Raw genomic sequence first — 15,319 nt, 5'->3', positions numbered from 1 at the left:
CCCGGGCGGAACAGCTGTCGGGTAGTGTCACTTTGCCACTAGGATAGTTCAGTAGTTTCGTTAATAATAAGGCACTTCCTCATGTGGTCGGATCCCCTCCCGCGCCTTGGTGCACTCGCCGCGACGCCGGTATCTGCCATTGTGAACATGCTGAACAAACGAGAGAAATCTGGAGAGGACTGTACGTGGAGAGGCGGACAGTCGGGACCCACCAGGTCTATGGCCGTACGCAAGCAAGTGCCTCATTGAAAAAATACTTCCTCCTAATACTATACTAACGTTGGGGCCCACGGGTTTGTCAACATGGTTACATTTTTTTAGGTGCTTCAACGTAGTTACTATAGGAGATAAATTCAAAATGAAGCTGGGGAGCTCGCAGGTATGATTTACTATCACTGGGGCAGCAAGTATCAGCTGGGTTTTGGGCTGCCCCGTCTAGGCTTTCTTTTTTAACATGTGCAGCCCACGACCTCGAATGGGAGGTCCATAGGCCTGTTTGTATTTTCTTGAGGGTCGTCATGTATCGACCGGCCTATGGACCTCCCATCCGAGGTGTTATTTTTCCTGAAACATCGGCAGCCCAATTTATGTATTTTTCTGAAGAAAACGCAGGGGTCTGTTCTATTTTTCTATATAAGAATAGGAACGCCAGGTCCAACTTATGTTTCCCTTCTAACTATATTATATATATTTAAATTATTTTATATGTTATTATCTATTATTTTTATTGTCATCATATATTTAACAGATACTTACATATGTAAGAAAACAATATCCCACATCTTATTAACTTATAAAAATAATTTCTTAACAATAAAATCCTGGATTGTTTTGGCATGAAAATCCTAGTGATTGTGTACAAAAGCTTGGTAAGATTTAAGGACGAATGTAATAATATCACTTATTATTTAAATATATTTATAACAAAATGCTCAGCCCTTTTTTATTTTTTTGATAACATTGCTGGCCCAACCCAACATTATAATTAGAATCAGCCCAACAAAATTGTGTATTTCGAAAAAGTGCAAATGGCCTGTAATTTTTTAGGAAAAAAATAAATGGGCCGCATGGATGCTACATTATTTGTTCACCCAGCCCAGCTAATGGACTGTAATTCAAAAAAAAGATTAAATTGACTGTAAATTCTACCGAGCAAAAAAGGGACTATAAATTCTGAAAAAATGGGTTGAATACGTGCCACATTTTTGGAGGCTGAAATGTGGGCCAATAGGTTGAGGCCAACACAAGTCGTTGTCAATTTAGTCAACAAATGATTTTGACATGTTAGCCGTTGGATTTACATCCAACGACCGGCATCCATCTTCAATCTCTCGTCTTCTTCCTCCAGAGCCGCCGAGACCACCTCCCGCCTCCTGCTGCTAGCAGCTCTGCTTAGCATGCTTCGCTGTGAAGCGCTACTCCACCGTTGGCCAGGCCATCCCTCCACCCCTCCACAACTCATGTTCTTCTCCACCGACTGCCGAACCACACCGCACTAGAACTAGTTAACCCTCGTACACCTCTCCGTCTGCGACTCTACTCCCACGTCTTCCCATTTCCGGCTCGTTGCTGTCCGGGGCCTCGCCGTCGTCCATCACCTTGGATGCGCTCGGCGCGGCATGGTCAACGTGGTCAACAAACAACACCATCGGAAGTAGACTATGCGTGGAGAGGCTGAAAGATGGGTCCACGGCCGCACACAAGGAAATGCCTCCTTATTACGCGCAAAATAATGATTCCTCCACCTAACATCTAGGACCCACCGGAAGGGCCTCTGTATTTCACGAAAAAAATGTGCCCCCGCTGACAGGTCGGACCCACGAGCTATCTTCGCACGCAAGGAAGTGCCTCCTTATTACGCACAAAAAATGAATACTCCCCCTGTCAGCTGGAACCCAGCATAGTGGGAGGCTGACTTGTGGGCCTGCCAAGTTGACGGGGATGGAGGGCTTTGTCAACTTAGTCAATATGAACAATTCTAGCTCCTGTTACCATACGATGTTCATCCAACGGCCATAGTGCTTCTTCAACCTCTGGTCTTCTTGCTCCAGCCGCCCAAACCAGCGCCGGTCGTGCCGCGTGCTCCTGCCTCCCGTGGCCGGCTATGATGCCGCGGAGGCCTCACTGCCCCCTACTACTCCCACCGCTGGCCAGGCCATCCCTCTACTCACCCACACCCCCTGTTATTCTGCGGCGACGGCAGCCTCACACCACAGCTGAACCAGTGAACCTCGTACTCCTCTCTGCGTGGGCATCCACTGCCGTTTCTTCCCCGGCTCCATGCCGTCCCCTTCCCAGGCCTCGCCGTCGTCCATCGCCCTAGTGCTCTCGACGCGGCGTGGTCAACGTGGTCAAGGAACGACTTCTATCGGACGTGGACTGTACGTGGAGAGGCTGACAGCTGGGTCCACGGGCGCAGCAAGGAAGTGCCTCCTTATTACGTGCAAAATAATGATTCCTCCACTTGACAGCAGGGACCCACCGGACGGGCCACCGTATTTTGCGGAAAAAACTTTTCCCCCTGACTGCTGGGACCCACCAGATACATCTTTGCACCCAAGGAAGTGTGTCTAGGCAAAAAACGATTCGCCCCCCTGACTGCTGGGACCCACCAGCTACATCTTCGCACGCAAGGAAGTGTCTGACAGTCGAGAGCCACCTGGTCGAAGCGTACGTAGTGTTGTCATTCTGGTCGCGAACGTGTACATACATACTGGGCGATGTAGAGGCGCACACGTGTCATAGTAGAGGCGCACACGTGTCGTAGTAGAGGCGCACATGTAGCATGTACACGTACATACAATGGCCAGGGTGCAAGAAAGAAAATACGGCCACATACGTACATACGGGCGGGGTCTCGAATGCCTACTCGCGCTTACATACGGTCAGGGCTCGTGTACATGGCTGGGTCGAAACGGAGAAACAACGTCGTCGTCGTGTTCATGGGGAGCCAACCGGCTGGGTCGGAACGGAATGCGTCGTCGTGTTCATCGGGAGGGCTTGGACGGAACAGGCGATGGAAACGAGGCCTGGCATACTGCAGAACGGAGGAAACGACCTTTTGTTCGACCGGCCACGTTCAAAACGGGATCCTGTTCATCGGGAGGGGTCTGGCGTACCATAAAATGGAGGAAACGGACTTGTGTTGGACCTCCTACGGTCAAAACGGGGTTCTATTGATTGGGAGGGGTGTGGCGTATGCAAAACGGACGAAACGGACTTGTGTTGGAGCGCCACGGTCGAAACGAGCGTCCTGTTCATCGGGAGGGGTGTCGCGTACCGCAAAACGGGACTCCACGGGGTACTGTCCAGCTCCACCGTCGACCTCCTCCAGCCTCCACGGGCCACTGTTCATACACCATCGACCTCCTCCAGCCTCCACCTGCGACTGTTCATCCACGGGCTCCTGTTCATCCAGCCTCCACCGCGCTACTCCACCGGCTACTGTTCAACCACCCCTCTCCATGGGCTCCTATTCAAACACCCCTTCACGGGCTACTACTCATCCACCCCTTCACCATCTACTGTTCATCCAGCCCTCCACGGGGTCGTCCTATTCATCCAGCCCTCCACGGGGTCCTGTTCATCCAGCCCCAACCGGCTCGATCGATCGGGGTCCTGTTCATCCAGAGGCAACACCACGGGGGCCTGTTCATCCACCCCCACTACTCACTGTTCATCCAACCCCCCCTCCCTCCCCCCTCGCAATGCTCACTGTTCATCCAGAGGCAGCATCGATCGGCTTCAGTTAGCATCAGTAGCGAAGGAATCGCTCGATCGGGTTCAGTTAACAGCCATCGATCGATCGCTCGGGTTCAGTAACGCGTAGCCTGCAGTGCAATCGCTCGGGTTCAATTAGAGCCCAATGCCTCGCACACACGCGCGTATTTGTACGAGAGAAACGCACATCGCTCGCCCCCAGACCACCCGCCGTAACCGGGAACTCGCAGAAATTTTCCTCGCCCTCGCTTCTACCACGGTTTTTTCCGTCATGGACGGCCCAAAGAATGTCATGTAGCTGTGTCTCTGGCCCGTCCAGGACGAAAAGCCCATTTTCTGTCATGATTTTTGTCATAGAAGTAGGAGCCCACCACATCTATGATGATACCGGGTTTTGTCACTGTTATCGTCATAGAAGTGTCATAAGTATGATAGAAAAAATTTCGTTCGGCCCAAAATGTCACGGATGTGTCTTTTTTTGTAGTGTTTGCACATTTGGAAGATTAAAGTTCCGCTTAGAATTAAAATCTTTATGTGTTTGGTCCGTAAGGAAGTCATTCTAACCAAAGATAACTTGGTGAAAAGGAATTGGGTTGGTAACTCCAGGTGTTGTTTTTGTGATCAAAATGAAACGATTAAACACCACTTTCTCGAATGTCCTCTTACAAAATTGTTATGGCGGTCAATTCATATAGCTTTTAATGTTCATTCCCCAATGTTATTTGGGATGTGGATTAACGGAGTGGACATACACGTAGCTAAACATATTCAGATATGAATATGTGCACTATTCTGGGCTATATGGGACACTAGAAATGATATGATTATTAATGGGACAAAATTCACTAATTTTTTGCATGTTATCTACAGAGCTACAACTTGGATCCGTATGTGGTCATTACTCACTCATGCGGACTTCAGGGAGGTTTTGGTTATTGGGTGCAACTACTGGGAGACGGCAGCACGGGTTGTCTTCAGCCGATTTGGGTGGCGAGCTAATAATAGGCTAGGTGTGTAGGCATCATGGCTTGTTTTTTATCGTCAGATGTGGCACTTTTCAGATTTATTTTCTTTCGACTTCTGCTCTGTTTATGAGCTGCTTTGGACCTTGAGACTTTGTTATGATTTTATTTAATAATATGGCTGCATGCATCGATTGATCAGAGGCTGGGGGTCATCCTCCTTTTCCAAAACAAAATTTGTAACATCTTGCCGAAGTGAGCATTTTGTAATAATTATCCGCTTTTAAGTATTTTATTCGACGTCTCTATCTCCGGTTGTGATCCTAAAAGGCAGTAAATGTGCACTTCCGTTTTGCTAATGCAACAGAGTATCTATGAGATTAGTAATTTTCCATATAACACGCAAAATTCTTTAGAACTGCAATTTTTAATGAAGCTATTTCATGATATATGAATCTTGCCAAAAGTGAACATGAGTGATATAACGCATATAACAAAACAGATGAGAGTTGTCTTTGCGAGTTGAAGTGTAAAGATTGCTTTTTAGAGAAGTTATCCATGGCGGTGTTAGATAAGTATTAACGCTACTGTTTACTTGGTTAAGATTACATTCAAGTTATTTATTCTAACCTTCTAATTTGTATACACAGCTAGCTATAACTTGGGACAACTGCTAGAAGAATGAACAATTGATTCCTCTACAGGAATGCATGAGGTCAGGTTCTATGCGAGTGCAGCAGTGCTGGCAGTGTCGGCCATGGTGGTGGCATGTGCACTCGCCGAGGGTGGATGAGGCTTTGATGATGGCGCTAGCCAAGAACACATGGATCAAATGGGAGACCAGGTTCCTTTGTGACAATGTATGGGAGGCTGATGGGTTTCCTTGGAACAATGCAATGTTGTAGAGATAACACCTGAGTTCCAATTCTAGTTGGACGAATAGTATGTATGTGATTCATTCACTCCTTTGATCCTTCCATATTACATGTACATCAGTTGGAGGATATACCAATATAATGGATGGATCTACTAAATATTAAGATGTAAATTACGATAGTACATACAAACTAACTAAGCTATATATGGTGTGACACTGACGATCTATGCACTTCCTCCCTAAGTATTGCTTGCTGACTGCCACGCCTTCCATCAGATGTTGTACGCAGATAATTTTGTTAGTTCTCACCATCCCTATTTCATAGGAAAAAATCAGGTATGTTATTTTCTGTATTTTGAAGAAAATGACAATGATAGGAAGCTTAGAAGTCGTGTGTCATGCTTTGGAAATAAAACTTACAAACCCCAAAATTCAGAATCTTACTGAATGTTGTGCGTCATGTATTTATAATAGTATTTGTTTCTCAAGCTTTGGTTGTTAAAGTTTTTCTCCAAAACTGCAGTGTTCCAGTTTTGAATACTGAACTTTGCATTGCATGTGTTTATTACTTCAGAAACATGTTAATCTTAAAAACACACAAATTTGAGAAATATCAAACTGAAGTTCACAACTAATAGAAAAGTTTAGCTCTTATGTTCAAGATGATAGGGATTTCAAAAGTTTTAGCTTCATCTTTTGTTATTACACCATATGTTATGTTAGTAAATTGAGTTATATGATGAGCGTGGTCTTATATCTTTAGGTTGCTGAGTTTTGGCCTTAGAGTGGAGCATTGATAAGGAATTTATGCATCTTTTGAGGTTACTGATATCATGTCTATCAATAGTGCATACAGTATGGTCGATAAAAATATCTTTCCATGTCAAATGCATAATGTTGTACTCCCCCATTCCATAATGTATTGCGCCCGCGCTTTTTGATATTTAAGTTTGACCATAAATTTAACTAACAGAATTATACCATTGATTTCGTATTCGAAAGAAGTTTTCAATGGTATAATTTTTGCTCTCGCCACAGTCGCCCACGTTGGTTAAATTGATGGTCAAAATTAAATCTCGAAAAGCGTGGACCCACTACATTATGGAATGGAGGGGTTATATGATAAGTTTGGGTGTAGCTATGTATCAGTGGCAGTTGCTTAATATGCGTTTAACCTATTGTATCTTTTTACCATGCATATTAATTAATTCATCCTAAGGATAGGCATCCTCACTCCGGTTCAAAATAATTCAGAAGAAGTGTGATTTCTATTCCATATTCACTTACTTTTCTAAGACCTATTAGTAAATTCATTAGCTTCTTTAATCCAGTTATTCTGGGTAAACCAGCGAAGAATATGAATATTGCGTATGTATATTACCCCTTGTTCTATCATTTTTATTATTTTGAGAATATTCATAATGAATGTTTTGAATGGGTTAGATTATACCGACAGTGAATGAGGGTCTAGAGGATAAATTATTGTTTACCAATTTTGAAATTGCCCTGGTTGTATAAGGAACCATGCTGGATAAGTTTACATCCTAATACTATGCCATATTAAATGACCCAACACCTAATAAATACATCAGATGTGGTATCTATAATACCTAAATAGCTCACCCCCCACTATCATATTTCTCACGACATGCAGCCTATCCACATCAGCAACACCACCACATCATCACTTAGTTAGAGGCTTGTTTCGAATCAAAGTGATTGATTGATCTCATCGATGGTTACAGGATGCCATTTGTATGGTCTGGAGGGATACAACGGTTCGGACAAGACGTCGGTTCCAGACCAGATGCGTCCGTGTGGGAGGCAACCGCACGGCGGTTGGGAAAGGGGAGATTTCCCCTAATTACATTTGTAATTATTCTTAATACTCCCCCTAATCTAAGCTTGACCATGTAGAATTGTCTCACGATCATCCAGGTAGGGCTATCATCTTAAAAGATTCTTCTTGAAAACTTGATGAGAACCTAAAACATAAACTCACAAAGAGATAGCATAATGTGATGTCATAAAACAAGGATATCTCAAGAAGAGACTCCCTCTAATCACCGCTTGTCATAAGAATCCATCTGTTGATTTAAGTCTCCTCCAAAAACCCTATGGGAAAAATATGAGGAGTAGTGAAGGATATGTTGCTAAAACTCCTTCAAACCCAGTGGGAAAATAAGGAGAAACTGATACAACATATAATGGTTATTTTCTCTTTTAACTCAATACGAGAAAATCATAGAGTTTAGAGGACAATAAATATGCCGCATATACTTTCCTAAATACCCCTGTGGGGAAAACAGAAAGTATGGCATGTTATCTTATGTTGATATTACCTCATTAAAAACCTTTATGAGAACCTTTATAGTAAACTCATGAAGGGAAAAAGAGTATAATATGATGAACAAGAACAATTTAGGAAGATACCCCCCCTGATTCTAGCAAATTCCAAAGCCGCCACATACCAATTCCATGAACATGTTTCTGGAATGTAAAAGTTGGTAGAGACTTGGTGAACAAATCAGTTGCATGATTTGACTTGCAAGATATGCAATATAAAGATATTGCTTATTAGTAACCTATTTGCATCTGGCAACACAAGCAACATTATCTTTGAGATAATGGTTGGTGGATGTAGTCATGAGGTCTGTTTTGAAGACTCTTCATGAGAGGGCTACCACACCTAGTAGGAACACTAAGCTTGTCTATGATCTGACATAGCGGGGATCTGATCATTGATCCAATGGTATTGGTGTTCAGATTTCTCTGAAACTTTGAAAAACCAGGACAAGATGTTTGATGCCTTTGGAGATATCTATAGATATTCTTGAGTCCCAACCAATTGTGTTTGGTGGATCCAATGGCATTATGGAACACTGAGTCCAAATGTTTCATTTCCATCATCTCTTGGTCTAAATAGATCTTTCTCTACGTCTAGAGAATGAACTACCATGAGAGTTATGGATGGATAAGATTTGTCCACAATGAATTTCTCCAATATTTTTTGGATATAGACAACGTAGTATACCATAATGTATGATTGAAGGTGCTCAAGTTGTAGTAACTAGCGGTATTTTGGTTTATCCAAATCCTTCATTTTAAACTCCGTCATTTAGATGATTACATGTGTCGTCATTGCAGACACACAAACATGGATAACCATCATTGTAGGAGTAATCCTTGTGTATAAGGAACTCACTATGTCGGTTGTACCAAATGTACCGACAACAATGAGCCATATGGTGACTTATTGATTTTACACAATGTATGTTGCATATTGCATTTCGATTAGGAAGTGAGACTCCATCAAGAATCAATCATATATGTCTGAATCTAGTGATCGACATGGATATGTAATCACTACATCTATCAACTACAGAGATAGATGATTTGTACTGCCAATGATATAAGTTATCGGAAAGAGACTCCACCTCTGGAGAATAGTTGGGTATCTGCGTGTACCCTTGTGCTACAATACTTGATCTTTGTTTCACCACCTCATTGTTCTCAATTATGTTTCCAGAAGAAAATTGGCGCAAGTATTGTTTATGAATACCTTCTCATTATTCAGCAAGATCATTTCTACCTAGATTATACCCTTTGCTTGAGTTCAGTCCGAGTGTTGTTCACACTTTGCCATGCCCATGGTCTTTGGATCTGAATCACTTGAAAGATTTTTTAAATTTAGTTGAGAAATGTATGTCGACAATTTTAGACTTCCGGTTATATGTTTCTCCAAAATCTATATATCAATATATAGTTGGTGGAAATATCGTTACCCATGGTGACTGCTCGCGATTTCCCAATGCGGTTGAGTCGGGTATTCCGATGTCCCGGTCATTATGTGCACTATGACCTGGGTTGGTGGAGGTTTCCCGTCCACTGGGTGTATACTACCCATTGGGTGTTTGTCAACGTGAAGTTGACTTGCATTTACTGATTCACAGGCCTTGATATACTTGCTTGTGAGAAGCTGAATCCTGATGTATTTCTGCCATACATCTCCCACCGTTGCATTGAACGGGGAGTGGAGTGGATTTTGCTGGTACCTCCACTCTCTCATGCGTACTTTTGCAAGATTGTAGGATTGTGTGACACCTTTGTAGTCAGTAAATGAATCTGGCAGGTTATTTGCAATGTGTTGCAAATCTTCTGAACGCATTGTTCAGATCTTTGAGTACGTGGATTTGAGCAGAAATGTGTTGAACATTCCACTAATTTCCTTGCATTATTTATGGTACTTGAAATCTCCCCCTAATGCCTATAAGTGTTCCTCCTTGAATCATCATACTAGCCTTGAATAACTCCACATGCGAGGGGCTTGAGGTATTGACGAAAATACAGTTATTCCTCACATAGATCCCAACTATATGTTGAGGGGCCAATGATGTATGTCGGGTGGTGATATCGGTATGCAACCGAATTACCGCAGATAGGAAATACTTGGTAGATATCCATATATCAAAGATAGAGGAGAATAATATTATGGAGTTCTATCATGGGCGTGTAAAACTGCATGACTCCAACGTAAAGTTGGCAAGTTGCAATTACAAAGTAAAGATAATGCAATGAGCTTAACTCTTTGGATAGGATTCTACCAAACCATTTTGAGTCTAGACCTTAGGACAAATTGCTAAACTCAATCCAAGGGCCATAGAGAAGGCACTCAAGGAGAATTCTGCATTGCTATCCATTCGATTTGCTTGAAATCGATGTCAGGATAATGAGCCAATGGTTTCGTGTGAATAAAGCACACATTTTAAGACCATCATGTAGGTATGTCTTTTAGAACCATGGAATACCTGAGTAGTCTAGTCAATGGATGGGAAGAGCCACTTACCTCAACTTGATGCATTCAAGGAGTCTGAGTGGTTCAGCGTAGACTTTAAGGTGTGCGAGCCTTAAAATTAGCTTCCCTATGTCACTTGTAGTGCCCATAAAATTCAAATGGTGTTAGGATTTAGCATCAAAATAATCATAAACTATTGGAATTGCTGATAGTTTCGGTTTCAACCCAATGTCTCGATGACCAAGGCGAGTATGCCAAGTTTTTCATGTACAAGACATTTTGGAAAACTATCTTGGGCGCAACATGTGCTACGAATTTTGTAGCATGTGTAGTGCAATCCAGATGACACATAAAGAATGTGCTTGCCATATCCATTGCATATGGTAAAGAGAATGTATTTTTCTTTCTTGTCAGCATAAGTTTTGCTATGGAAATCATTTTGACGAATATCTCTATAGCTTAGTAGGGTACCAGTTAAACTTGGGAAGAAATGAGGCATCCCAACGTTACTCGAGTACCCACGGGGATAGTAAATATGACTCGAGTTGAGCGAACAAATACCTCATCGCGTTTAGCGATTTTAAAATATCTCCTTTCTCTCAATGAGAGTGAAAACATTGGACTTCCCTGAGTATAGAGGTTGTGGTGCATATGTCCACAAGGCACATATCATTTTTCATCGGATTGACTCTCGTAGAAATCTATATATAGACATGAAGATTCTCAAGAAAATCACTGGCGGATATATAGAATACATACAAATGAATTTGTACGAAAGTGATGATACAATATATTGTGATATACAATATATGATGACAACAATAATCATGTTCTTATTAGAACATCATAAATGGACATAAATAAATAGATCACTAAGGAGAGTCTCCAAACATGTCGGTTGATGCATATTCAACCATCATGCTCTCCATGCTCATAGGGTCTCGTGACAGCTTGATGGTGTCAGGTTGAGGGTTTGAAGTAAGTTTTAAACCATTACCCTTGAGGTCCTTTGCGTCCCGATGGCGTGGCTTGAATTGCACGCGCTATCCCATGGGATGCAAGACTGATCTTGATGTCCATGACCCGCTTAAGTAAGTTGTGGCTATTGAGGGCAAGTGCCTCAAATTGTTAGCCATCAATTACTTATAGGGGCAAGCCGGAGATAATTAATTTAAAAGAAGTAAATTAAAAACCATCATGGTTTTGTAATAAGAATGCAAAATTTTGACTCAAGTATATAACTTGAAAATGCTCAACCTTAATTGTGGCAACATAACACATTGAGGATCATATAGATCTCACAGTAATAGACACAGTCTGCACATGGGCAGTAGATCCAACTCATTACCTTGTGTTTTCCTAATATAATGAGGGAGATGTTATTGCCAAAAATTTACAGGTTTGTTGTGCGGGAGAAATCAATCTCGACCGCTGTGACATGTTCATGAAGAATGTGAATGTGGTAAATACATAGAACATATCATCCCCGGTGAAAAACCCGTTATTTATTTATATTACAGATTGTGTAATATAAATACATCTTAATATTGCAAAATTAATAGATTTCAAGAATTTGGCTCGAAATCATTAGTGTGAATCTCAAATTGCTAAAGACGACACCTTGAATTTTGCATATGTATTTGCAAGAAATTGAAAATCTCAATTGCAAGTAGATGTATAATTCTCGACATGTGTTTAACATGAAAATAGATACATCATAGAAATATTCCGGAATACTGCGTACTCAACAGAGAAACAGTACTATAAGGGTACTTAATATACTTTGCAAGAGATTTAAAAACTCAATTGCAAATAGATGTAATTAATCTCGACACGTGGCAAACATGAAAATATATTAGATCAATTTAGGATCTGGAATACATCGGTGCTCAACAGAAAAACACTACTAATGTAGTGAATAATAATGATGTTGCAAACTTGATGCTCAAGTGAAAAAACTTGAATTGTATAGACCTTAAATTAAAATAAGATGATCTTGTATCAAGTTGCAAGATAATTCAGCGAGGTGAACTAATAATTTGTGAGAGAAAATTGATCTCAATCACAATGAGATTGTTTTGCGAGAAAATAATAATTCTCAATCGCAAATCTATATTGTTGTGCGAGAAAACTTAATCTCAATCGCAGAAAACATGTTCTAGTAAATTTAGTCTAAAACAGGAATAGAACACCGCTAATACTGTTGCTAATAAGTGAACTAGTATTAGTACTAGTGAAACGATCAAGCAACTAGTAGAAAAATAAACAAATACACGGGTTGCTGGTAATTCGCTGCAGCATGCACATGGCCTGGCCACGTAAGGCAGAGTGCACATGGCCACGTTGGGTAGTGCCTTGATTCCCTGGTCCACAGCCGAACAGATAAGGAGAGAGACTAGAGAAATAAATCCCCAATCTTGCCGATACTGAAAATGGCGGAGAGCTAGAGAGCCCATGGCCGACACCACCTCCATGCATGCCACCGCAGCGGCGTTCACCGACGACGAGATGTGTTCCCGTCGCGCTCGTCCTCGTCCGAGGAACCGCCAGGGAGCTGCGTCTCGGGCGCGATGCCGTTCGTCAGTCCCAGCGCGGTCGGGCTCCATGAGCCGGCATGGCGGCCGCGGCTGCTCGATGGCGAGGCGTCCGGTGGGCTGGGAAGCGGGACGCCGAGAGCCATGAGGCAACTGCGAGCGCCCATGCGAGGCAAAGGCGGAGGAGTGGCAGGCGCCGGTGTCGGCAGGCGCGACGGCCCGGCAGTGTCCGCGTCAACAACCACATCGCTGGCTTCGGCTTCAACAACCGCAGGGGTTGGAGACGGCAGTGCCGCGGCCTCGTTGTCATCGTCGATTATGAGGACCTCATCCGGCTGGCCGGTGCTCAAGTCCCGGCACGGCGGTCGATGGTGGCCATGGTGCGGCCGTAAAGCCTCTCCGCGAGAGTGCTCCAGCCCGCGTTGGCGTCGGAGTGTTCTGCGAGCGCCACGGGCACGAAGCCAGGGGAGCCGCGGCATGGGTGCGGGACAGGTGCGCGGCAGAGCGCGGCGTGAAGGTAGGGCAGCGGCCAGAAGGCGATGGCGCGAGGCGCGGCGTGGTTTTGAGGCTACGAGTGTGCTGATAACGTGTTTCAAATCAAAGTGATTGATTGATCTCAGCGATGGTTACAGGATGCCATTTATATGGTCTTGAGGGATACAACGGTTCGGACAAGACGTCGGTTCCAGACCAGATGCGTCCGTGCGGGAGGCTGCGGTTGGGCAAGGAGAGATTTTCCATAAATACATTTGTAATTAATCTTAACAAGGCTTACATGCGGGACCCACCATAGTGGAAAACAGCCACGTTGGTTTCAATTACTGCCAGTAGGACCGACGAGAGAAACTGCCCGTGGACGTCTCTGGCGATTCTCATCGCATCATTCACAAACAGAGCACCTCTCCAGTTCCCAAAGGTAGTCGATTCCGCTCCCCCTTCATCTCCTCCAATCTCCATCAAATTGCACTACACAATTACTTCGTCGACTTAGTTTGCTCTTAACGATCTGGTATTTCTTTCCCAGCATAGGGGCCCCACCCTACAAGAAGAGCTCCTCACAGCGGATGTCACTGCGCTGGCATCCACCCCGGTGACAAGGCTCCCCGTGGAGCGGCCATCCCTGCTCGACAATGAGGCCATGAAATCATGGACGGCGTGCTCCTTCCTGCAGGTGCTGCCAGGTATGGGGAGGGTACTATGTACACAGAGTCTTATGTGTGTCTTTTTTTTTCTCGAAGACGCATGAGTCTGCGTATCATGCATTAAAGGGGGAGGGGGAAAGCTTCCCAAAGTCCCAAATTTACATCATATGTACAAGCGGTCAAGCCGCATCCACCTCACATGCATAGGCTAACTACTCCCTCTCTATCCACTCCACGTTCCCCACCTCGAACCCTCGAATTGTGCCCTTGAGCAGCCCTGCCTTTGCCCACAAGGTTCCCTCTTCTGTCATTTGCTGCGTGAGAATTGCTAGCGATGGTGTCGCGCCGTTGAAGACGATGTCGTTTCGATGTTTCCAGATGAGCCACATGCCAAGCAGGCATAATACCCGGTGAAGCAACGAGTGGCTTCTCATCTATTTTCCGGTGATCGCTGGAGTTGGTTGCACGGCCAAGGTTAGAGGAGAATGCGGCGGTGCCCTAGTACCAGCTAGAAAACATCCAACTTTTCTCTGGTGCTTCTCGCGACCTGAAAAATACTCTGATGGTGCTCCTGTTTGTTGTGGTGTCCTATCGATGTTCTTTCCCTGCTCCGACATGCACACCGGCGATGGCAGAGCAGGCGTGGTGTAGCCAAGCTTGGTTGAGCCAGAGCTTCCCAGGGACCTGGTTACAAGTTCGATGCATATTTTACAGGGTGCTTTTGTGTGGATGGCTATGGCTTGGACGGTTGTTCTTCGTACATTAGCAAGGTATGTATTGTACGTTCACGCTTGGGGACAATTCAGGTATGTGACGGTGATGTGGTAATGAAACTGTGTAGTACTTTTCTGAAAGAAAAATATCTATGCTGTTATTGAGGATGGTGATGCCTATCTTTATTAGTTTGGTTGCAGGTCGCTGCCTCCCCTGCTTCTCTTAGCTGAACTGCAGGTTATTAACGCTCACATATAAGATGTAGTGTCCTCTTTTACTTCCTTATGGAGAAGACAGTTATAGTGACGACCTAACCAAATCGATGCCACCGCACTACAGGTCCTATCAGCATATACAAGCATCTTGTGAGCTGTGATGTGAAGCCGACAGAGTTCTCACATTTTTCGACAGCGAAGTACGGTACCATGGACTCCAAATAATTCTGCAACTAATCTTGAATATATCTGATCAATATCATGTGTGCCGCCAATTGTGAGGTCACTATACGTGGTCGTTACCCGCTAGATCATCGTCGTTGATTGTGTCCGCATCTCCTTGCCTCCGGTCCGCCAGTG

Source organism: Triticum dicoccoides, chromosome 6B (genome assembly GCF_002162155.2).
Source record: "Triticum dicoccoides isolate Atlit2015 ecotype Zavitan chromosome 6B, WEW_v2.0, whole genome shotgun sequence".
Classification (NCBI taxonomy): domain Eukaryota; kingdom Viridiplantae; phylum Streptophyta; class Magnoliopsida; order Poales; family Poaceae; genus Triticum; species Triticum dicoccoides.
The sequence above is the reverse complement of the archived record's forward strand: the minus strand, read 5'-3'. Positions refer to the sequence as shown.